Genomic DNA, 24,213 nt, shown 5'->3' with positions numbered 1-24,213 from the left:
AGTGGTGTAATTTCTTTTTTAATTTTTTTTTTATGAAGAAATTGATGGAGGAAAGGAAAAAACCGTGGCTGACAGATTGGTAAGGTGGAAAATTAAAAAAAAACAACTTAAGGTAATTTCGAATGAATTTATTAAACATTTTAAAAATGTGGGTTCGAAACCGAATTAAAAAAAAGAATTTAATAAATTCAAAGTTAACTTAAGGTTTTTATTTTTTATTATTATCAATCGTCCCACTTTACCAATCCTTCAACCACGGTTTTTTCTATTCCTTCATCAATTTCTTCATCTTTGAAATAAGTAATTAAAAAAGCAATTGCACCACTAAAAAGGATATTAAATGGTGTACCCTTGCTGAAATTTGCTGGCCTCTAAGTTTGGAAATAGTAGTTTAGTATCACCATAGTAAGTTTTTCAACTTTGAAAAAAAAATTTTTTTTTCAAAGTTATCGCTACTAAAAGCTTATTTCACGACGGTTTACAAGTTTAGTAATTATCACATCTTATTGGAAATTTAACTTAGTTTTCAATGGTATGAACGGATTTGTCCAAAACCTTTTAGTTTTGGAGTTATCAATGTTTATTTGAAGCAAATCTTAAAAAATCAGAAAAAGTGGAATAACTCCGAAACAGTTGAGTTTCGGACCATAGTTAATTAGGACTTTTTGGTTCCATTTCAAATGTAGAATCCACACCCTGTATAAGGGTAACTGTTACTCGGTTCAACCTCATTCATACGCTGCGGTTTATTTATTTGCTGAAGTGTTCATTTTTAACGTAAAAACGCTTTGTCATTCACCAACCTGTATAGCATCCTTGAAAATACGAAATACCTTCCTATTTAATACAAACCACAAACAGAAATGAACCGTAAAAGGTAAACCGCAAAGCTCCCGAAACTTTGTTTTACCACGCTTCCATATCTCAAAATTTCTTACATCTCTCAATAAATAGTGTCCCCTTTCTCAAAACAACCCGTAGCATTTAAGAGAAAAAACAAATAAGTGTATATATAAGTAAAGTATACGTTTAATTTATAAGTACATGTGTGTATAAGCGAAATACAAATTCACTCCATGAATTTTATTTTTGAATGTTTAATCAAAATTCAAGTTTTAAAGGAAACCCCACATTTTTCAGGTGTTGCGATCATTAACATAATACGCCTGGAAATGCTAGAAGTTCACAAAGTGGCCAAAGTTTGAACGTCTCATAATAACAACTCTCCCCTCGCCAATTCATAACAATTCAAAATTGAATCTCGCAATAACCTCTCAATAGTAGAAGCGAATTAATTTACAAATTATCACTTTACCGCTGTACAAAAATAAACTTAAGAAATAATTTGTTCTGTTTACTTGTAATTGTATTTTGCACTGCTAATTCAAGTTTTTGTATTTTAATTTTCCGTATTTCTGAGGTTTGTAAAATAAATATTGCCCACTGCCCAGTTTTAATCTAAAAAGCTTACAAACTTTATAAAAATTTAATGTAATTAAACCAAAGCTGCGATCTTTTTCGTTTGTAAACGGTTTCGGGTGTAATCAACTTACCGAGGTAGCAACTAAATAAAGTTTCGAGTAAGCAGATTTGATATCAAGTTTGTTTGCTTCATGCCGGTTAGTTTAAGTTATTGAAAACTCTTGCTTAGCAAGGTTAGAAATTAAGAGGCTCTTCGATGAGAAGTCCGATAAAAATCGGCAACTTTCCTTTCCCCGATGAGGAAAGAAGTGGGTTTATTTATCTTTCTCCTAGCCAAATCCCATTGTCATAAATACATATGGGAGGATGATGTAAGAGAAAGATATGGAATTGGAGGCCGTACCTGAGATAAATATGAGGATTACAACCTTTCTCTCGTACCCTCGTTTTACCCAGCCGAGGCCTTGTTTTGCCATGTCTGTCCTCAAACTCAAACAAACACGATCAAATATGACTTTTATTTTCGTACATCCAGCAAATAAAAAGAATTATTTTTTAACTATTTCCTAATGCCAAAGAAAAATTTAAATAAATCATTCGCATAACTTAATCAAATATTTGTTTGCCGTTCGATTTTGTTAAATCGTCCCATTTCCTTCCCGTATTGTATTAATACTGTTCTATTCCACACTTCTTTTTGATGCTACGTTTTACAATTTTTGCCGTAATCATTGCCGTTTTTGATTTTTAAGGACAGTATGGACCTTTTTCAATTTCAAAGTAAATCGGTTGTTTCATCAAAAACATTAAATAAACAAACTGAAGAGGTTATACGTAATATATAACATGAATACATCCAAAATGCTGCAGGATAATATGCTGGAGGTTTGTTGAACACACAAAATGTAATATTTGAAACTAATAGATTGCCATTTAGTTTTAAAGAATCGGTCACTTTCCCCTCTTTAATAATGTTGGCAATTACAAGAATATCATTTAACAATGTTGTCAGCAAATTGTATGCTGATCTTTTGTTAAACAAATCAATTTAGACCAACCGAGGTGTTCTGAGAGAATTTTAAGCAGGATTTAGATCTAATAATTTAATCGAGGATAATCAATTTACTTTAGTAAATTTGATTAAAATAAAGCTCAATATGAAGAAGCAGGTCTGCACTTTTTTTTGTCGACTTTTCAGCTTCCGATTCCATAGATAAGTAGCTTCTCTTTTTTACGGTCCACAAGCTAGAAGACTTTTCAAAAGCTTTCCTGTTAAGGTCTTGCTGATGAAGTTCGTTATGCTTGGTCTAAGGAGGGTTAAGGCTAAGATTTAGTCGGTTTCTTTACGACCGTACGCACCGTGACCAGTATTGATCTATCTCCATTATTATCTAGTAATGCTTAACTATTATTTTATCAGATCCAAAGTTTTGTTAAGAGCTCCCGTCAGTACTTATCTTTTACGATCAGAGGAATAGGAATCTTCGCCTGTCAAAAGAAGGGAGAAACACAGATTTAATTATGAATATGAGAGCCAAACAAGATTGTTTTCTGAGCCCTCTGCTCTTCTAATTATTTTTCAGGAGGTTGACGTTTTAAAGCCAAAATTTTCATTTTACCGGAATGTTATGAAGCATGTCTTTCCTGTCCGTCCCACTAACCATAAATAAATAATAATTAATTATAATAAATAATAACTAAAATATATTAGTACAATTCTGCACACATATGCATAATCTATGACTTCTTGCGGCTTCCCATCTCCTGTGTATTGGAGGTCCGAGGTCAGACCTCGATTGTATAGCCAAAGTTAGGCTCCAGGAGTTATCTACAACAAGATCATTTTGGCCCCCTACGCATGCAGTTTACCCCTAACTGCACCCTCTCACTCTTTTATTAAATACGTTCTTTCTTATTTACCTTCTATTCACTCAAGTAGGGTGATGGAGAGAGTACTCGATATTCCTCCGGTGATTGAGTGAGTACTCGATATTCTTCCATCTCTAACTAGTCTAATTGATGGATACGTGATCTTTCGCCATCGAAGCTTTTCAAATAGATACAAATTCTCGCTTATAAATACATCCTCACGAAATAGTTAACACCACTCCATGTATCTCCGTACAGGTGATCTATATTTATACCATAATAAAATTGACTTCAATGAAAAAAATATATTTACAGAAATATCCTTGTTTCCTCCAAAAGTCAAAACGAGGAAGACATATTTAGCTCCCTTACTCGATATCATAATGTCATAACGTTACGGAGAGGATCGACCAGTTTTTTCAATGTTCAAGAGGATCAGGTTTATGGTCATGAATGAAGTTACATATTTATGCCACCAATTCGACTATTATTGTGGCGCCTGGTGAACTGTTGAATCCAAACCTGATCCTCTTCACCATAATTTCATAATAATAAATATTTCAATTAATTGAGTCAATTAATTTCTCTGCGTGCCGAACACATGCGCGGTATTAGCCCTAAAATATGTAAAAATGGTGTCAGCCGAGTATGGCCAATTCTTAGTCGGGTTAGGATGATCCTTCTTCTTCTGGGGGTGCCTTCTATCGGCAGTACTTTTACGACTGAATATACCTTAACATATTCTTTAATGCCCGTTTAGCGTCAGCGCGTCGGAGATCGAAATAATAAGGACTGGAGGGTGGGATGTCGCCACCTCGTCCAGACGTTCGTTGTCCTCCAGCCCGACTTGTCCAGGCATTCAGACAACTACCATCGTTTTTCCAGTGAGTGCACATGAGGTAGGATTCCCGGACTGCCACGACTCCAAAGACATCATAGATCGCATCCAGATGTGCCGTGAGCAATGCGAGGAAGCTCTGTTTGAATATCAAGTGATCTGTAATGATTTCTCTATTATATTGTTCTCATATTTTTTAATATAATATATTACATGTTTTAGTACATGTAATTAAAATAATTACTTTAATTAATTTCTTATTTTTTATACAAAGTATGGTTGAGTTGAAAAATTATTGTCACGAGCAGGACTCGAACCCACGACATCCGGATCAGTGCCCCAGCGCTCTACCACTTGAGCTATCGTGTCTTCTACACTCGAAACACCAACTAATCATCTCAACCTACAATTTTTATATTTCTCTCTTTTTTCGCCAATATTCAAATATAGTGTAATCGTATGGCTTTTCGACAATATAAGAATTAGCCGAGGAGCTGCTAGTGAAGTAATTATACTAATATATTATATGTGTTAGTTAGTCCAAAGCTTTTTAAGTCATTTCAGCGTGTTTTTAAATCAATTCATAATCTATTGCGTTCATTGCAGGATTTATTTGATTATATCAATTTTTGTTTTTATTGAAGTTAATTAATTTTTCCATAACAATTTCTGCCCTGATGATGTGGTTAGATGTCGTTATGGGGTGTGAAAGAGGTTTTTCAGGAACTGGGTTTCTACTTTACGTAATTCCTCTAAATGCGCATAGAGGTGTTGCGGCAGTGATTGATTCGAAGTTTAAAATTTTCATTCATTCTAGATTTTCCTTTCACAAGGATTTACCTGACTTTGGCAAAAGCTCGCGTGCTTCTTTTCATGAAGTGATTTGCAGCATTATTAAATTTTGCTGTTAAACTAAATGGGACTCCAAGGTATTTTTTTTACGTGCACGGCTCTTCCTTTTAGTAGACGGTTTTGAGATGTTTGTATTTAGCTGATGGACACATGAAGTGAGTTCGTCCTGGATTACTGGATGGCCATCACATTTCTTGGAACTTATATCCCGAATCTGAAAATAACTTGTAAATCGTCCTTTGAAGATAATAATAGTAGTTTTGTAGGTTTTAGGTAAAATATAAACTATTTATGTTTAGTGGTCTATTTGACCATATAAATTATTTCAATTAATTATTCTTTTTATGTAAGATCTTGGTTGGTTCCTTGGCAAAAAGGAGGGAAAATTTGAAAGGTTGTACGTTGAAAGGAGGAGTTGGTGTCCGAGTGGATGGAAGTTCCGATAGATCAAGTGATTAGAGCAGCGGCGTATTTAGCCGAAGGTCGGGGTTCGAATCCCGCTCGTGACACTAACTTTTTCATCTCAACCAAGACCTTACATAAAAATAGAAACTAATTAAAGTAAAATATAATCTTTTAACAACAATGTTGGACTGATATATTACAAAAACCTTGTTTGTCAGGTTAGGTTAACGATCGTTGAGTCCATTTTTTCGCTAATATTTCTCAGTTTTTTGTCCTTACTTGTAAAAAGATTGAACAAAGTAAAGTTCATTTTTGCTTGTTTACGCTAAAGAAAATCGCGACTCAAACACAGAGAAACAAGTGTGATTCGTGGTGGAAATGTTGTTAGCGAGAGTGCCGCGGATGGGCCGCCCGAAGTTCTAAAGTAACTGACTTTTCTCTGGATAACAATCTATGGCAAATCATAAAAGTAGGGAAACCTTCAGAAACTCAGACGTGAGTACCGAACCTTTGACGGCGTTTCTTCTTGTCATTCGTTTTATTGTAAATGATAAGGGGTCAATGACAGAGATTGATAAAGATTCGGACAAAACCGAAAAAGCTTTCAGATCCATGACCTGGACGTTAAAATATGTTACCATTTTAATATTAAGTTTAATTATTGTTTACATTTTAAAAAGAATATTGGGCAAATTCTGTTAATAAAGTTTGCTCGTTGTTAACCAATCATACCGTTCTGTCCTTTAGTTTAAGTTGAAAATCGACTAAGTTTTCCAAGAAGCCATACACGGTTTTTCCTGAATAGAAACTTTTGTTTCAACAAGATATCTGAGTGCTTTCAGAAAGAAAAGCTGTTTGGAAAACGATGGACTAGGTTCCACTTCTTGCCCCTTATAGAAGAGACTTGGCTGTTTCGGATAATCGGACACAGAACCGCTTCCTCTGAAGGTTCAAAACAAAGCTTTTTTTTCTCCAATGGAAGCCCGGTGAACTATACGCCAGGGAATCGTACAGCTGGCCCTTCACCCGAAGCAGCCGACCGTCTTACAAAGTTTCCAATTGCTCGAATCGACGTTATTTTTTTAAACAAATACCCAAAACATCTTAAGAGAAAGCACTTACCAAGGAAAACCCTTTGTTGAAACAATAGTTTTAAACAATAGTTAATAAATTTTCAAAAAACCACAAGAGATTTATAGCATACGATAAGCCCCCTCATTGTCAAAAGTGAAAACTTCCAGTTTATCATTTAAAATAGATGTTATATCTGTAAAATCAAAGAGGCCGACCTATCTAAATAAATAAAGAGGAATAACATTGAATTAATGACTTCGGATAAAAAAAATAAAATGGAACATAATTGAATTAATAAACAAAGAATATGAAATGTGATTGAATTGATTAGCACAAATAAGAACACAAAAAGTCTTTCAAAAATTGTACATTATATTTTATTGCTATTTTATTTCATTGCTCTTAGTTTGTCATAAGGCCTAAAGTTCTATTCTTCTCGTAAGAATTGCATAAATTATGAGTCAAATAATGCAGATGATCAGAAAACATTTTCGTTTGTAATGCTAATGCTATATTTTACACTTGTTTCATCACCCCATTGCTCAAATATTTTTTTTTCTTTTTGCTTTTCTCCTTTATCTTAAAATTATTGTAAATCTAGGCCAATGCGCCAGGAGATTTATGAAGGTGGGGAACATTTCCCAATGTCAATATTGAAATTATCTCAGTGTAATTATTGTCCTAGATTTCTCTCTTTTTTTAAGTTGTCTGAATAAAGAAATAATTTATGATAACGGGTCGTAAAATATCTGTGTCTGTCACAAGATGGATCACACGTTTAAACAAATTGATTGAGCCCTTTTTAATGACTTTTCTTTTCAAAATTCAAAAAATTGCGGACAAAAAATCTATAGTGTGTTCCTATTTTTGCTACAGATGGTTGTCAGAATTAGTAGTTGAGTCTGTATGTTATTTTATCTGTTCGTTCGTTTTAATTTAATAAATTACTAATTAATAACTATATACCAGTGAATGTAATTTTTAAGAAAACAATTAATAGTTCGTAAATAAACAAGAAGTATTTAAAGTCCAAAAGTTAGCATAGGAAAAATTCGTAGAATTACAAGACCTAGGGGATAAGGATTCACTTATTTGTCTTCTTGAGATGATTTTTACAATTTGTGTTTAGTGAATATTCCTAAAGATAATCATTCCCAAAAGTGCCTATGTGTATTGACTTATGAATATTTAAACACTGTCAAAATTTAAAAAAAAATTAGTTTTGATCCACAAAGGTAGTCTACGTACGTGGAAACACCGATTTTAATTAATCTGTTTTTGGTGATCTTAAGTCGAAAAATATTAAACACTCGTCAGGCCGTTCTTGCAGCTAAGGAACCAAAAAAAATTAATTTTAACAATTTAAATAATTGTTTTAATATTATTCTGCATTTTCTTCATTTCATACTTTTGTGCATGTATTTCGCGCGCGTATAATATGCATGATCGTATTAAATGGGTTTTGATATAATAAAAAAGTTAAAAATAGAAAAAAGACATTTCAAGTAAAGCAAACCTAAAAATAACCTTTTTTAGACAATTTTGAATAGTTTTAAGCACCCTTAAACCACCTTAAACGTGAATTTTCGTAGCAATGAATTGATAAACTTTTTATTGCTGAAGTCCGTTGTACCACTTACAAAATTCATGACGACCTTTAGATGTATCCTAAATTCTAGGTAATTACAATATTTGGAATGACGAAATGCTCTTCTTTCTTGAATCGGAGAATTATACCCGTGGAATTTTTATTATTCTTCTCACCCGATTGCAAAATAATGTAATGTAAACGCATAAAAGCATGTAAATTCACTAGTCGGAAGCAAGTGCCGCTAGGCAGAAACTCCTTGGTAAAAATTTTATTCAGTGTATATATAAAATGAATAAAAATTTCTGTTCTCTATTTTCTACTCTTTTTTCGGCTTATGTCAACAATGTTTAGATCAAATATCTTTACAAATCAAAACATTAAGAATGAATTGAAAGAAAATTTCTCAAACTTTTTATTTTAAAATTCGTTCTATTTTATTTAGGGAGGCCACGTTTGTGTAATTATGTTTAGTTTAAGGAGTTGTTTCTAAAGTGTCCAATTAAAAGGTGGATTTGTTTTAAAACTATTTCTATTTTTGTGAATTTCCAAAAAAAAAAATAGAGGGGACACATTTATATGCTCAATATCAATATTTTTATTATCAATATTGTTCTTATATTATATGAGACTGCATTTGTAAAAGGGCACTAGAATAAATATATATTTTGATTTTTCAAAAAAAAATTTATTCGGGGATTTTGTGAGATACGAAAAATGAATATCAACTGTGGTTCTCCTTAAAAAAATACATAAATGTATTTTTTTACGTTGCACGGTACAAATACTAACTCGGATCTTAACAACTCGTGAAATTGCAAAGTAGGTTAACATACTGTTAGCGAGAAACAAAGATGATATTGGTTTCTCGCACCCCAAAAAACCCTGTTGACCCCCTGATTGTTTTCAAAAGTCACAAAACTGGCTGGCTAATAAAATCCGTATATAAGAGTCTTAAAGGATACTTAAAATAAATTCGGATTGTTTTTGTTTTTTAAACGATTTTTGGACTACTTTATTGGAAGCGTTTTGTGTTACACTGTATTAATATATCAGGGGCAATGCATACCTGACCCACTACAGCAATGGAAATCTCACTCTACCTTCCACCGCATATTTGTGTACAAAATCAAAAAGTGGCCTTTGAGAGTGCCAACAGACTCCAGAAATACAAGGAAATAAAGCCAGGTCTAAGGAGGTGCCACCACGAAATTCTAGAGAGAATTAAAGTAAATGAGATAGCTATAACAGTACCAGACAAAATGAGAGATAACACATCTTTGGCAGAGCCTTCCAACGGGTCATAGATAATAGAGACCTTGGGAAAAGAAATAGTCCCAAATTTCAGAAACCCTAATTTGGTACACAGATGAATCAGAGATGAACACGAAGTACGTGTAGGGGTAAAAGGGTCCAACTATGTCCTAGCAAAACCCGTTGGACTGATCTCAAAAATTTTACATCCAGAGGTCCATACATTACATGATACAACAGTCAATAAAGAAAAATACGAAAGATTTATATACTTTCAGGCAGTGAGGCAGCTATAAAAGCACTAAATGCTTATGCTTTCAAGTCCCAACTTGCCTGGGAGTGCCTTACCTTATGTAATTACCTAGAAAAACACAATTACCTTTAAGTGGGTTCCAGGACGTGAAAGTACATAGGAAATAAACAGGCTGGCCAACTAGCCGAAAAAGAGGGATCCCTTTCGCCCATGGGACCAGAGGACCAGACCTCCACAACTAGGAGCAACGGAGTTCTTGAGTTGGAACTCGCAAAATAGCTTGAAAAAAATACTCAAACACTGGGCAAAAGCATTTTCACGGGGTTTTATCATATTATTTTCAAAGGGAAATCACAGGGTGAATCAGGGGAAATCACACGGTCGAGCAAGTTCTCGTGAAATAAATCTGAAATGCCATCATTCTGATTTTTTTTTAAAAACTTCTCACGATACCATTTACCATAAGTGACTCTTAATTGCGGTAAACATTTGCGGCTGAAGGTAATCCTCATTTGTTTATTTGTAGAGCACGCAGCATAACGTGTCATAAGGGCATACCTATAATTATCTGTAAGCAAATTAGAATGCTTATTCTAAACGATTTCATATAGTTTATTCGAGAAAAGGTTGCTCGATAATAATAATAATTATTATAATAGAAGCTTGTCATGCCTTAGCTCTTTACAGAGAGCGTGTAGGCATACCGCCGAATTTAAGAATAGTTTTCGAGCTACCCAGTTCCGCTTTTTGGAAAATGTAGGTTGTTTATTGTATATAGATCTTTTTTTATATGTTTTGTGGTTAGTTTTGTTTGAGTGTATTTATCTAATGGTGCGAGGCTGATGTGTTTATGGACGTTGGCGGAATATTTACAAAATTACCCCATTGACCCTAATTTAGAGTAGAATACTAATACTGTGTAAGTCGATAGAGGAATATCGAGTACTTCACCGACGAATCAGAATTAGTGCAATGTACATAGGTGTGAATGTATTTATTTGTGCGAAGGTATTGTATAGGGTAAATTATATTTTGGATGCGTTGGAGGTTGAAATCACCTAGGTTTCGAATGCCTTCGCTGAAGACTAACCCCGTTAGTTGGGAAGCGACGATCTCCTGGACATCTTGCTTAAGGTGGATACTAGCGACCCAGCCACATAACGGCGTAGAACTCCTCTGTGGTATAGGCTCTAGGGTCAGCACATGAGGGATTCGGTGAGGTTCAAATAGTTCATTTACTATATTAGCCGGATAAATCAAGATTCGCTATTGAAATTATCTGCTATAACCATTGCAAGTCATTTTTAATATTTGATTTTTTTAATATCCTTTTATATAAAAATTTTGTGTCTATTAACAGTAACTGGCAGTTTATCATATGCCAACGATCTGCCCTGTAATGATGCAATAAATTAAATTAAGCCGTCGTCTAAACTTCTGACGAGATTCAGCTCTAATCAATCAGTGAGTTTCGAAAACAATTTGTCTTCGTTTTTGACCAATCGAGCTGAGGTTGATGCGGTTGGAACTCTGAAATACGAGCAGCTTCCGGCTGTCAATAGATTCGAACATACTTAACCAAAACGGCTTTAAATCATAAGACGAGATAGGATTAGAAAAAATTATGTTTGACGTCTGAATTCGTAAACTGCACATAATTTCGTTTACATGAAATCATACAATGTAAAATATATGATGAAGCTGAGTTAGCTGGAAAAAAATTGAATGAAAAACTCTTTCCGGTAAAATCATAAAGTTTTGCCCATTTAAATACTATAATTAGTGTTTCTTAAGTTCAAACTTCTAAAATATAGTATAAATGCATAAGGTGTTATAAAATTCCCTGCCTGCCGACGAATATGATAAGAATATTTAATTATTCTAGTACAATTATTTATTACGGTTGCATATTATTTCGAGAAACCTTTTGTCTAAATTGTGTTGTGGAAAATTGGTTGATGGATTTTATTTCCGTCAACCGCGAGTAAGTGTTAATCAAATAACGATAGCAGATAATTTGGTCTGAAGGTGAGCCCAAGATAAAATGGAAGACCAAGTTGAAGGTTGAAGATTAGAATTCATTCGGCCCAACTCCATTAGGTGGGTCCAACTTTCTGCTGATATAATTTTAAGTTTTATATTGCTCATTTCCACGACCCAAGACGGGTTAAAACCATCGAACCGCCTAGAGATATCTTAGGAATACGTGTGAAAAAGCCTTCTTCCTTGGTCTACCTGAGATTCAATTAGAGAACCTTCAGCGATCATGCGTAACATGAAACCATAACGGCTCTGGGTTATGATTTTAATCAAAATCCCTCAGCCGGAGGCGGCGATGAACCTAATGAGTAAACAAATCCTTATCTGAGCAACACGTGCAAAATATGTTAACGGGATGTGGGTGATTTCCTCCTCCCTTTGTACCAACCACCGATGTGCCCGAACACGCTTTAAATGTTATGAATTATTTAGAGAGGCACTATACGGCCTACTTACCTTCAACATTTGTTAATCTTCCACCATCCTTGTGCCATTAAAACATGAGTTAACGTGAAATGTTCAAAACCGTCGATCAAACACTCTTCACCCTTCCCATAAATGTTGTAATTTGATCCTTTCCGATCAGTTTGGTCTGTCTAGTCTCGCTGTTTTGAGGATTTCAGTTTAAGAAGCAATGCATCTGCAGGCCAACACGGAAACCTATGAACGTATTTTCGTTCAAGCCAAACAGTGTTAAATACATTCACATACGCCAAGGTTTAATAATGGTGGATAATATGGAACCTGCATGGGAAAGCATACCAAAACAACACCTCATTTCATGAGTTGAGTCAGAATTCATCACTTCGCAGGCTTCAAGGTAAAATCTCACAATTTAACATCTATAAGTTGCAAGTATTGTAAAGAATGAACCATAAAGTGCTAATAAATACATTCACACATTCAAGAGTTTAACATAAAATATATTAAACAGGTAAGATAAGTAGACTAAAATGGCCGAAAACGCCAAACTACAAATTCATCACCTCGCAGACCTCAAGAAAAAATCTCACGATTTAACCCAATTGTAAGTATATCGGGTTCGAATGCAGGGGCGCTGGATTCGAACCCGGGACCTTCACCTTACAGTGAGGCCGGCCTAAACCGTTGCCACCGACACCCCCTAGTTGCAAGTATTGTAGGTATAAGCCAGACCGAGCTAAAAAATACAATCATATTAATCAAGATATAAGATAAAATATAGAAACAGTTAGGATAGGCATATCGAATCGATCGGAAACGACCAAAATACAGATTCCTTACCACATAGACTTCGTAAAGAAATTCCACAATTTAACATCTGTAAGTTGCAAGTATTGTAAAGAAACCATACATGTTAATAAATACATTCACTTCAAGATTGAATGTAAAATATAGAAACAGCTAGGATGGGCAAACCAAATCGATGGGAAACGACCAAACTACAGGTTCATTACTCCACACACTTCTTAAAGAAATCTCACAATTTAACCTCTGAAAGTTGCTAACATTAGATGTAATCCACCATTCAGTGTTAATAAATACATCCACAATAGCCAAAAATTAACTCTAAAAACTGAAACTATATTACCTTTATACAAAGGACTCTACAAAGAAAAAAGTACGTGGGACCGAAACCAGCACTGTCAAATTCTCATACCGGATTGCATGTCAACTCGCTCACTCTATAGAGCCAAGACTCATCTATCATTATGAGGGACACATCTATCGACCTTCCCACTTTTACCTTTAAAAGGTTATCTGTCAAGCGTGTTTGGTCATTTCGATCTTCCTTCTTCGGCTCATTTGCTGGCAGGGCAATCGAAAATCGTACTTCATTCAGAACTTCGCCTGTTCAATAATAACCAATATCCAATGATAGACGCACACTATAGACTAGAAATGGATTTTATGTTGCTATAAAACTAATAGTATAAATTGTCTCCACCTTATTTTGGAAAACTAAGAGAGATAATATATAAATTCCATATTCAAATGAAGCTTCTTCGCAGGTTTAATTAAAACTCTTCAAGCGCACTTTTGTTGTGACAAGGCTGGACTTAATTAAATATTTTGCAGTATACTTACTTTTTCGTATTGTGATTTTACTCAACTGATTGAAACTTTAAGAATTAATTTCAATAATTACCTAATGCGTCAGTTCTCTTGGTGGAAGGAGAGGGAATATGGCACGAGAACAATAAATTAAAACAAAATCCAACAAATGTGGTAAATTGTTCTCATTAATCAAGAATAATTACAACTCCCGTTGTTTGTTGTGTACAAAGTAATTGGTCCATTTTGCAGTAGGGCTGCAGACCTCGTGTGTACAAATGAGAGAAAACTTATACAAAATAGGAAATAATTTGTGTAATAAAAAATCAATTTAAAAGGAACTAGGTTTCATTAGGTAGTGGTAAAAAAATAATCTTATAGCTGCACTGATGGACAAGTTTAACGCACCATTCAAATTATTTAGGTTAAAATTAAATTCATTATATTCCTACATTAGTTGCAGGTAATTAGCAGCTATTGTAGTAAAAATAATGCTTTGTTTACTTTTCTACTGATCGATCCTATTTGAACAAAGAGTAGCATTATGCCCTTCCATCCAGCTACGCCTAAAGATCCGCTATTAGTTAATTTTTTCCTTCGTTGATTTCATTAGGTATTACTCTTATTTCTAAACCTTTTTAATGAATGCAGTCAGGCATCATAACATGATTCGAGGAAGGATACAGCCAGCCCGAAATCGCCAGGAGACTAAGTGTAAATCACTCTACAATAGGAAGGGTTCTTCGGCGCTTGAGAGATCAAGGGCTTCACCCAAGAAGGCCAGGACTGAGTCGACCTAGGTCATTCATCTGTCATCAGGCACGAAACCGCAGCGTTACGGGAAATAAGATAAGAAATCTGATAAGACAAGTCCGAAATGTTTCGATTTCCTCCAGGCCTGTAAGAAGAAGGCTCAATGAAAATAACCTCAGGGTCTGGCACCCGGCTTGTGGTCCTCTTCTTACCACAGCTCAGAAAATATCCAGGTTTCAATGCGAACGAGAACATGCGAATTGCATATTGGACGAGTTCTCTTTACAGATGAGGTAAGAGAGATTTGGCTCAGAAGAAAGGTCCGCCCCATGCTGTTGGTTCCTCAGGTGGCATTCCATATGAGATGCCATTGATGTTCTGGCGTGGCATTTGGTTGTTGTGCGAGGAAGATCTTTTTTTACATCAAACAGGTACTTACAAGACATAATCGAAGAACATACAGTGACATTTGCCCCCCCCCCCACCAAATCAGTGAGAGATTCTTGCTAATGCAGGAAAATGTCATGTATTGAGACCGCCTGAATGAGTTTGGAATTGAGTGCTTGGTGTGGCCAGCTCGAAGTCCAGATTTGAACCCAATCGAAAACATTTGGGAGCAACTGAAGCGATGAGTACGACGGCGAAACCCAGGAGTCTTAAGACCGCAGAAGAGTTGGAAACGGCTGTTCTTGATGAATGAGAAAGAATTCCTCAGATTTTACCAGAATTCTTTTCCAAGGGATGCAAAGGCGTTTAACGGACGTGATGCGTACCGCAGGTGGAAATACTCCATATTAAATTTTTTTACAACTAAACCTATTTTTGGTATGCAAAATATGAATAAACTTAAATGCATTAAAATTTCAGGGTTGTGCGTTAATTTTGTCCATCAGTGTAATAACGACTAATTTATTTTATTGAAACAACAAAAGGACATCCTAATTGAATATTGTTTGAATTGGTTGACCCTTTCCAGTCCTAAGGGTGCTCACATGAAGACTAGAGTCCTGTTAAGCAAATTGATTTGAGGATAATTTTCTTAATTAATTCAAAACATATCTTACCAATATCAAAAGGGAAACATACATCAAAGATAATAATTTTAGTTTTAACACTCTAATATTTTCATTATCTACTCTTAATTTGGGTATCGTTTGATTCCTAATTTAAATAATTGTTTATTCTATTTGTACATTATACATGTTATACTTTATGGGACACGTGTTAGTTTAATAAATAAATTCTATCATAATAGGGTTACTGCTGTGAAGAAAGAATCGGGGTAGGTGGTTCGTTAATTTATTGTAAATTCCAAAAGCTGGAATTGCCGGTGGGTTGCGAGAAGTGTAGGTACACTTGTGTTTGTATATAAATGCTTGTGCAGATTTGAGCTTACATAAATCAATCATTAATTCAAGTGTCTTGGTTTGAAGTGGTAACATCATCACGAGATAAGTAGTTATTGACCAGCGTAGATTCACAATATTTGAGGATCAGGGAAGTAGCGCAAATTAAAACACGTTTATTTAGTCTCTATCAGGAATATAAGAAAGGTAAAATAGATAGTCGAAAACTTGACAGAGATGTAACAACAATTTCCAATATGGACTACATGGTACACTGTGGAACTATGTTTAACAGCCAAGTTAATTCAGCATCCAATGCAGTTCCATACGCATTCATACTCCCGTTCATTCTTAAATACATTCACTTCTATTTACCATTCATTTAGGGTGATGGGGTACTCGATAATCTACCATCAACCTTCTCATATCACACATTCACTCTAATAAATACATTCATTCCCAACACACCTTGTACACATATAATACAACTGACCTAATGTCGCATCACACATTCACGCTAATAAATATTTTCACGCTCAACATAAACTAGGTTTATACAATCATTACTATGTGTAATAGAACCACCCCGTTTGCTCTAAAAATTCGGAACAGAGGATCCAAATACTCACTGCCAATTCTCAAATCAATCAATCACATTTTCCCCCATTGTCCTTATTCAGTTTTGGCCTTCTTTTAGCACCTACATTTGATGAAACAGTGTTCTTGGATGTTAGATTTAGCTTGGATAGGATTCGAGTTGTAGGAAAATAACGAAACGAACAATAAATTTTGTACGTAAATTTTGCTAATGGGAAAATCGAGGAAGTCACCATTTCTTTGCATGGTAGTGAAATAATGACGCAAAACCAAAGAATAAAAAACCATTAGACAGCAAACTACAATGGAACCACATCATCCAAGCAAAAAACCAAAGCTTAGATTAATTGCCTTTTAGAATAGAATTCTCAACTGTCAATACAAAACAAAATACCAATTCATAAGGTGGTATTAAAATACGTCTAGATTTATATATTACAGTACACATGCGGGTTTCCAAAAATAAATTGCAAAGTTCTAAATATTAAGAATTACTGTTACCGCGCCGTGGTAAATCAAGACTGTCTGAAGGTCTGAAATTTGCTTAAAAAAGACTAAATACGTTTAAAAGATGGGTGGGTACTGCCAAGTGATTACGTATGTAAAAATTAATAGTTGATCTAACTTGTAGTTGGTACACGTTAGTTTTTAAAAAGTATACACTTTTTAAATCCAGATAAATGTAGAAAAGGGCTCGGTAACATAAATCGACAAGAGATCGCTCAGGGTGTAGTTCATGTCTATCCTTAAATAATTTTCGCAACCATTGAAATTTAATCAGCGTTAAATTTATTTGTAAAGTATATTCAAAAATTTCCTTACCCTTGTGCGTTGTATAAATAAGCCCTGTTTTCCAGGATGGCTAAACACCCATGAATAATCAACTTTTAAGCAGCCTTCTTACGTCGTAAGTTTACAACAATCTGAATTTCACCCGTGTTGAACGTTGAAGAAACTTCGTGTGAAACTTTCTTCGTATCAGGCCAGTCCTGGGTAATTTGATTTCAGACGGGGAAGAACGAAAAAAAGACCGTCTGACACACGAGTGGGTTACGCGTCTCCGGATTTTTATTTTCCGACGAGGGTGTGGAAATCAATTTACAGAGGATTAAGCGTTGTTAATTGGATGGCTAAACCCAATCTGGCAATTCGCACTCACCGGCCTATTTCTATTTTCGGCCTCTCTTCTTTAATAACAGTTATAAAATCGTAATGGGGTGAGGGGTATGAAAAAAAGTCACGAATCATTTTCGCAATTGACTTGTGAAATATACAAACATTTTTTTCGGATTTGATCTTCCTGTCATCACTGTGTTGGTTTGGAAGCTTTTCCCCATCTTCAGTAGTTTGGCAATGCGTTATTTTAGTATGTAGAGTTTTATTTATATGTTCGTGAAAGGTAAAAATATGTATTCTTTGCTTTTCCGCATCTTTAACGGATTTTGGATTTTTCGCTTTCTTTGTCTTGATTTGTGTAAATGCGTATGAGATTTTAATTTGAGTAATCAATCGTTTTATGATGAGCACTTACTGCGTTTTTATATTCCTAGGTGTTCAATTATGTCCATTTTCGCCCATTTTGCACGTAGTTTTAAAATTATCTGTATTAAATCCATTATTGTGGTCTGATTGAACAAATTACTTCTTTCAATTAATTAATCTTTTTATCTAAGGTTTTGGTTGAAATGAAAAAGTTAGTGTCATGAGTGGGATTCGAACCCAAGACCTTCGGGTGTATTGAGCATAATCGAACTTTTTCATTTCAACCAAAACCTTATCTGTATTGTTAAGAATTCGCGGTGGATTTGTGTAAAGTTTAATATTGCGTCATTATTCCTAAATAACCTTATGGTTATTGGTTTTTATAATTACTCTGTTAATAGATTAGTTATTGTGCGTGCCTTTTTTCATGAATGTGAATATGTGAATGTAATCCGTTTGATGTATGTTTGTAAGGTGTCTTTTGCTTTTTCTGCATCTCTTTTGTTCATTATTTTATCGATTATGTCTATATTGTAGCTAAGTTCTGTATACAGTTTTCTCATGGTAGTCTGTCCATCACATTGAAAGAAAAGATCACAAAATAGCCAATGCATGGAGAGTGTATCGCCTAGATATTTCGTAAAAACCGCGAAGTGATGATAACAAATTATACAAAAAGAATTGTGCTTCCAACGAAATATGATCATAACAAGTATCACAACAACAAAAAATATATAAACAACAATAAAGTATAATTGTTTATTTCTTTAAGATACCTGGGTCCACTGATCCTACAAATTATATAAAAATTTCGTTTCACTTACATTAGATTTTTTGCCAATATGTATTGAAGACTTACCGACAAAGAGGATTAGTAAATGGATGTTTTGTAAACAAAATCTATCAAGGTGACAAAAATATAATACAAAAGTGTATTATTGTTTACAGGCCCACGAAAACATGACAAATACCCTAGGAAAAAATATGCATTATGCCTAGACATTTTGTAAAAACCGTATCATGATGACAACAAATTCTAAAAGGAAGTCCATTTCAGTAGATATCTTTGGTGCCATAATGTTAAAAAAGACATCATTGTTTAAATGTTTAGTTTAATAATTTGCTTATGACAAAAATTCTGCAAAAAAAAAGGCATTTCTATCTAAATTTTTTAAAATATCAATGCGTCATATTAACAAATCCTTCGAAAGAAGTGTTTTTCTGGTAGAATATTTTGTATCATATTGACAAAAAGTATCATTGTTTAGATTTTTATTAAATCAGTGGGCTGGTAACAAAAAAAGTGCATTCCTGCTTGGTTTTTGGTAAATATTGTGATGACAAGAAATCTTAAAAAAGAGATGTGATTCTGTCACAATGACAAAAAAAGTATAATCAGTGTTTCGATAACAGAAAAATGACATTTCTTTCTAAATGTTTTGTAAATATCAAGTTAAAAACTCTTTCAAAAGAAATGCAATTCTTTCGAAGTATTTGATGTTACAATGACAAAAGTACAATTGATTAGGTTTTTAGTTAAATCAGTTAATTTATGACCAAAAATTCTACCGAAAATACATTTTTATCTAGAATTCAGTAAATGTCAAATAGTGATAACAACCAATCTTACAAAAGAACTGAATTTCAGTCAAAATAGATGGCGTCATAATGACAAAAAAGAGTAAATGTACAAACAAGAGACGGTAAGAACAAATCTATAAAAGAACTTCATTTCATTTTCAGTTTTTTTAAATATAAAATCGTGATGACAACAAATTTATGTTGAAAGATTGAAATATATTGAAAAAGAAAGCATAAGTACAACACAACTCAACAATAACAAACTAAAATTGCATTTCTTTCTTGATTTTTTTGTAATTTCATTTCTGTCAGAACATTTTGTGACTAAAAGAAAGTGTTATTGTTTATATAGTAAATTAAATTATTGACTTTATGACAATAGATCTTAGAAAAGGAGCGCTTTTTAGTCGACATCTTTGAGGCCTTATTGCCAAAAAATGTTCTTGTTTAGATATTTTGTTAAATCAGTGTCTTGAAGAAAAAATATAGCCATCAAATCTTTATGACATGATTTATGACGTATGAAATATAATGACAAAAAGGATCATTGATTTGTATAGTTAACCCAGTTTCTTTATCATAAAAATCCTACAAAAAGGCTACCTCTGAATAGTTTTTTGTAAATGTCAAATGTGATAAACAACAAATCTTACAAAAGAGATGTGATTCTGTCTTAATATCTTCTGCCGCAATGACAAAAACTATCATTGTTTAAATGTTTTGTTAAATCCGTGTTTAGTGACAGAAAAACTGTATAAAAAGTTCATCTCTTAGTTAAATAAATTTCTTGGTCATAATAAATTATGCAAAATGTACATTTTTTAACATCAATTGTGATGTCAGCTACTGTTGGAAGCAAGTCCTGATCTTGAGATGACAAAAATTTCTAATAAATTCTTAATTTCGTCGTAATTTTTATATTTTTTTGTATTATTGTACAAATCTTACCAAACTTGTTGTTAATTTATTTTTCAATATAAAAAAATAAATACAACAATAATGTTTCCGAGTTAGTAAGACACGCTATAGTAATTTAATTATATTATTTTTTATTTGTATACTATTGTAGCATTATTACGCGTAGAAATTACCTTTGTTTGTGAGTTGAGGAGTATAATTAGTTTGCCGAACTATTACAAACACTACGAACACTTTTGACATTATGAACTGTTGACAGCTGTTTGATCAAGACAATACTAAACTACCGTTTAGTCATGTTAATGCATTTATAAATTAACTTTCAAATTAAATTGTCAAATTTGTTTATGTATACTTTCACAACAAGAAAGAGACATCGTTGCCCATTATGTACGGAAAGATTAAGCGTTGAGCACATTTTACAATGCAGAAAACTACAGGCCTGGGGCACAGATCGCTGTTTCAGTACCTCAGGGCTATAAGAGTTTTGAAATGTATGTGTTTATGTACTGTGTTTTATGTGTTGGAAATTATTAGGGAGGATTTGTCCCCCACCCGAGGTATCATGTTTGGATGTGAAGGAACCGCTCAACGGAGACATAACCCGGGATACAAAGAAAATCCAGGGAAAGGAATTGTAGCAACGGCAGTCGACCTAGTACTTTTTAGAAGGATATAGTCGATTGTACTGAACTAAATAACTAGGAAAATACAATAAGCCAGAAGGCTGCCCAAACCCAAAAACCCCACTTTCCACACCATCATCATCATCATTGCCCTCCCCGAATATCGAGTTCTCTGGGGTGAGAGCGTCTAGATGAGAGAGTTGACTGGAGAGTGAAACTAATTTATTAACGTGAATGGAGGGGTAAACCCGCCGAGGTATTTTGAGTCCTCTGGAGTACACAATCTTTATGTGCTACGTGTTTGTGTTTTCTTATTCTTTTAATAGTAATTTGACAGCCTGAGATATCTACAGAGAGATAAAATATGAGAGGCAACATGTCGTTTGAAACCATTGAGGTCTATGAAGATTTATGGCAGGACAGGCTTCAATAATCGGTAATAGTACAAAGAGAGCATGCCTACACCTTCACTCTGAACTGTTAATCATTCATGCATAGTTGTTTTGTTTAAAACTTAAAATTAACTATGCACGTGAGCTTTTGATGTATATCGACTTTGCAGTTAAGTTCATGACAACCTATGGGTTTATTTATATGAGATGTTTGTTTATCATAATTTATTATTAGTACATTTTTCTTCGTTTGAATTTTTCATTGAGTAAGTTTTCGTTTTGAGCAAATGTAAAAAAAATTCACTTATTGCATTTACTAATTGTCAATAAACTTTTTTTTAGCATCGATCCATTGGGTTTATTCCCTTGGAGGAAATGCATTGTTTAATGTTATTGATTAAAAACTTTAACATTGGTTACAGATTGTTCTACCCAACGGAACGGTTTTTTTCTTTCAAAATTATGATGTTTTTTTTTATCTGAAAAGCGAAAATACGGCGGACTTTGCTTTACACCGTCTGTTGACTTGCATAACCAACATAAGCAACAGGTATTTTATTACTGACAGATTCCCAACAAAGCGCCGTTTGTCACAACACGACAATGGCATGTTAAAATAAAACATTAACAAAATGTCAACTTTCAAATTTATTTTGTTTTTGTTTGAATAAAATGTTGTCGAATGCAACCATGTGAATCGCTCTGTACAAATACGAAACTATTCCGAATCGTTGAATAATTGGTAAAACTTGGGATAAAATTACAAACTGATAGTGTTTTCTTTTTCTTGCAATTATTGATTTGTGCCGAATTTCAGTATACTTTTGGTAAATTAAACGTTTTGTAAAAATGACCAATCGGTTTCAATGCTGAGTTCAAATTTTATCATCAGCTAGATCAAAAATATCCCGTACGAATTTGATCTTATTGATTAATGTTCATGTTCAAATCGAAAGACTCGACATTTTGCCATGGGTTACATCATGGGTGGAGCGGCAAGCGCTTAAAAGAGCGAAATCAAAAGATACCCCACTTAGATATGATTAGGTGAACCAATCTACTTACGTTTCGTTACAAATTGCATTGTTTTTTTGTAAATTCATTTCATTTCAACTTCAACCTTAAAATGTAACAAATCCTTGGCCAAATATCAATCTATATGAATAACTGTTAAACAATTTTTCCCTTTTTATCAGAATAAAAGAGCAGAAATATTTTTGCGGATATCAATGCATTGATAAATACAAAATGCCTGAACCTTTTTTTTTGTACATATATATTGTTTCAGGGTTAGTTTACTTTATTATTTAGTGTCTAAATTATTTTTTTAATTTATTTTTATAAAGATTAATTAGAATTACATTTGGATATTATATACAGTTATATTATTGCACAGCAATTTAAGTAGGCACTCCAGGTTTCCACAAAATGATTTATTTTTATGCACATCAAAATTTTGTCCTTTAATTAATAAATAACAAATTTGACTAACATTTAAAAAATTATATATGCATATAGCTTGAAAGGAATAAAAAGACGAGAAGTATGCTGTAATTGTTTACATACCGATCGTACTCTTCGGCTAGGAGTTAACGAAGACGCGAAAAGTCATGGTACGACTGTCGACTGTGCTTGCGGCTGTGTCACAAGGTAGACTGGCTGACTGCGCCGCCCCTTTTTAACCCTTTCCAACCCCCATCAACCGCCCCCTCCCGCATCAAATCCACAATCCGACTCCTTTCTTTCAAAGCCAGGATTTTCCCGATAGGTCAACCAGGTCGCGGCTTGAAAGGAAGAAGGTCTCGGAGAAGTATTGACAGACGAACAAACAAAACATTATGTATATTTAATGGATTGGACTGCTCATCGTTTAGGTTTCGCCGGCGGTGTTGGGGTTAATGCAAAAAGCATGGAGTGGAAGAAATGGAACAGTGGATGGTAGGACCCAAAAACCCCTCGAGATATATCTTGGGGTCTGGGTAGAGACGAGCCAGTAGTTTGGTCGTTTCCGATCATATTGGCCTGCATATCCTCATTATTTTGGTCTGTCACATGTCTGTCGCAGCTCCCGCCATATGTTTTTCTTTCTTTTTCTGTCTTTCTCGCATTTTATTCCTTCTAATTTCTTTTAACGTTTTTCTAATTATACATTAATTATACATCGGCCCTGCATTCGAATCCGACATGTTTAAAAATAGGCTTTTTTCAAAAACACTTGCCCCCCGGGGGTTGATATGACCTCCGCTGTTGCGAACCCCCGAAAAAAAATTACATTCACACTATTCCCGAGTACTCGATATTCCTCAGAGTAAATCGGGATGAGCTCCTTCATGCATGCTACCACATTGCATTCACACTACACCAGAGTACACAGTATTCCACCAGGTAATTTGGGACACATTCGCGCTAATAAATTATATTCCCACACCAGACTTCGTTGATACTACCTCAGAGTACTCGATATTCCTCGGAATAATTGGAGATAGGCCCCTCTATTCACGTTAGTAAATTACATTTACACTACCTTAGAGTAATCGATATTCCTCGGGGTAATTGGGGATAAGCCCCACCAATCACGCTAATAAATTACATTCACTTTACCCCAGAGTACTTGATATTCTAATTAATTTTTCATATACTTTATTTATAAAATTAAAGAAGGGCGGCTAGCAGCTGAAATAATTAGGCAATGCACTTGGAGAAAATAATCAGCAGCTAACATTTTTTGAGATCCTAGCACACACAAATATTACAAGGTAGATTGATTCTGAAAGTATCACTTTACGATCAGCATATATCCAGCAATTCAGGATTACTATTAGGAGTGTGGACATCTATTTGTTTTAAACTGCAGCGTCTAGATCTGGTTTTATACCTTAATTTTGTTGT

At 34.2% G+C, this 24,213-nt stretch overlaps 1 protein-coding gene across 1 annotated transcript in view; it reads right to left on the bottom strand.

Annotated features, from left to right (window-relative positions):
- Window positions 1-22,963, bottom strand: part of LOC106670026 — a 256,597-nt gene extending 233,634 nt beyond the window's left edge. The window contains exon 1 of the mRNA XM_024227866.1: window positions 22,891-22,963. The gene's annotated coding sequence lies outside the window, so the exon portion shown is untranslated. The remainder of the gene's footprint in view (window positions 1-22,890) is intronic.
- Between the last annotated feature and the right edge of the window lie 1,250 nt (window positions 22,964-24,213).

This window comes from Cimex lectularius, unplaced genomic scaffold, assembly GCF_000648675.2.
Source record: "Cimex lectularius strain Harlan isolate CLEC.00 unplaced genomic scaffold, Clec_2.1 scaffold38, whole genome shotgun sequence".
Taxonomy (NCBI): Eukaryota; Metazoa; Arthropoda; class Insecta; order Hemiptera; family Cimicidae; genus Cimex; species Cimex lectularius.
This window is presented reverse-complemented; position numbering and strand designations above follow the sequence as displayed.